The sequence below is a fragment of the Morone saxatilis genome, unplaced genomic scaffold (assembly GCF_004916995.1).
Source record: "Morone saxatilis isolate NCDOM2014 unplaced genomic scaffold, NCSU_SB_2.0 Contig3, whole genome shotgun sequence".
NCBI lineage: Eukaryota > Metazoa > Chordata > Actinopteri > Moronidae > Morone > Morone saxatilis.
The window spans coordinates 16363029-16365605 of record NW_023339873.1 but is presented as its reverse complement, the minus strand read 5'-3'; the positions used below and the strand labels follow the sequence as shown (position 1 = coordinate 16365605).

At 41.4% G+C, this 2577-nt stretch overlaps 1 protein-coding gene across 5 annotated transcripts in view; it reads left to right on the top strand.

Annotated features, from left to right (window-relative positions):
• The window catches only part of tiam2a (TIAM Rac1 associated GEF 2a), a 96290-nt gene that overhangs the window by 65450 nt on the left and 28263 nt on the right, over nucleotides 1-2577 (top strand). The window lies entirely within an intron of this gene.

Genomic DNA, 2577 nt, shown 5'->3' with positions numbered 1-2577 from the left:
TTGCAGACAGATGTTAAGGTAGGCATGAAAATCCTACACTTACTGCTTCCCCATATATGTCTCTCTCTAGTCATATCAGTGTGTGTAGTTGTGGTTACAGGTCATATGTACCTAGGTTCGTGGTGATGATGGATCTTTCAAGGAGGCTGAGCCATTTGGGAAATTACTACAGCTCATTGGCAATATAGCAGACGACAACATATGATGTTAGCACGGTCTTATGTATCTTATATCTTTATATATATTCTACGTGTGCATGCCACATGCGCCCCAACCCACACTTTTGGCTTGCATGACATTCCTGTTTATGTCAACTTAAAAAGTTACTTGATGAACAGTTGCTCACATTGGCAGTGTTTGCTGAGAAAGGAGGTAGTTTTGCCGTCTTAACCACAAAGCAGCCGCCACACTTCCGCTCCAGTTGAGATCTAGTCCAGATCTCTACTTCCTCAAAAGAGACTTTTTCTCTTCACTGTCAAAAGTCAAAAGAAGAAAGTAGTAGAAAAAGCTCTGTATGACGTTTCACAGCTCTGTGTGTCCTCGGGGAGAGGAAGGGCCACGAGGGGGCTTTTGACTGTAGAGGGCTCATTATCGCTATGGATGTATAGTATCCTGTCAGCCCGGTTTAATCTCACTGCAGACATGAGGTGTCAGAACTGAACAGTAAGGTCATCCATGTCACTGGACAAACACAGCTGATACCCAGTTGGTAGAGATACATTTGTCTGTTTGTTCAAGCCTCGCTCTAAAAGGTAAGAGAAACTCTTCTCGAGCAAAGAACATTAAGCTTAAGATTTGGTACAGTTGTTTTTTTTTGTAAGAATTTGATATGGTCTCAGATAACATCAGATTATAACGTTTCAATTTTAAACCGAGGTTATGAACATTTGTCTTACAGCTGTCAGGGCAGATCCAATACAGGAGATCAAGCTCAAAAACAATTAACTTTTTAATTACTCACAAGTATGTTAACAAATTACAGCAGTTCCAATATGGTTATTTATTCTGTTTGGGAAGAAGTCACAGTAAACTTACAGTTTACAGTTTTGTGAAAGTGAAGATTATGACTTGCAGATTTGAACACAGGATGTTGCAGATTCATGATAGGTATGTCACCCGACCAGTTGACCTTTTAACTTCTTTTTGTTTTTTATATGGAATATATGCAAATTTACCAAAACCTTACTACTGACATCCATATTTTAAAATGTTGATTTACCTTTCTCATTGTTTGGCATTAAAAAAAAAAACAGTCCAAACAGAGAAAGTGTTGGGTATCATTTTAATGATAGTAATTCATCAGTGTTTCCTTCAATACAGCCATAATTGAACACAAAGGGATTAATGACTGGAAGGCCTTATTACAGTAAGTGGTGTGATCAAAGGGCCTGCAGTTTTCTTCTCCGTCTCTAGAGGGCATATGATCCCAGGCAGGCGGATAAGGAGGCAGGGGAGGTAAATGCCGATGGTGGGGAATCAACACTTGTCTGACTTTCATGACGACATTCCTAGAAGGAAACGGTCTGTCATCTCGAGTCATTCAGCCTGATGCAAACTTATAAGACAAGAGAATCAAATTCAGATGACTAGATATCTTTTGTAACTCTGGTATCGCAGTCTGACATTTGGTTGACAGTGATTGTCAGTTTAAGAAGGAGAAGTTCGGCTCCACAGGAGGTCCAGCAGTTCTCTTTTCTTTCCTGCTGTCACGTTGGCCTGCCTCCCAGGCTACAATCAGGAATAAAGTCTTTTCATGTGCCAACTGCTAGAGAGTTCGTCCTCGGGACCTTGAATTACCAAAATTTGGACTCTGATCGTATCATCCCGTCATGACATTTCATATGCAAATGTACATTTTATTAGTGGGATTGTCAGGACATCCAGCAGTGAACTCCATCTAACAGTTTTAGGTTGTTGTTTTTTTGTTTTTGCTTAAACAAGAAAGAGATAACAGAGTCTTTAATTAGGATTGCCAAGTGTTCTTTTTTTGGGATGACTGAATGCCATTGCCATTTTTAGACGAGAGACATATTTCAGTTCTGTGCGACTGGCAGGCGCCCATGATGGTTTTAGACTATAACTAGCATTGTTTGTGTTTTGTGGTCAGTAGAAGGATGTGCTTCAGTAAAAACCACAATAGTGGTGTTGCAATGATGGGTGGTATGAGCATAAAACACTACCCCCCACACACACACACACACACACACACACACACACACAAGGGATCTGCAGTTTGTTGTCCTTGCATTGGTCTCGTTTAAGTTCCCAAGGCTGTTTCATTACAGAGAGCCCACTTAATCGGCGGCACATCCACCCAACAGCGGATCGGTTCTGCAACAGCTGAGCAAAACATCTGCTTGGCTTCCAGTCCCAGCCAGGACATTCTGGGGTTGATTTAGACCAACGTTTGACATAAACCGATAAATTTGTTGATTCCACTTCCAGAAACGTCCACCCTCTCCACATACTGTTACTCTTAGTAAGTTATTTTCCCCCTTTTTTCATTTTTCATCATCTCTTCTGTGGCCTTACCTCGCCCATCTTCTGTGAATCAACTACCCCCCCCCCCCCCCCCCC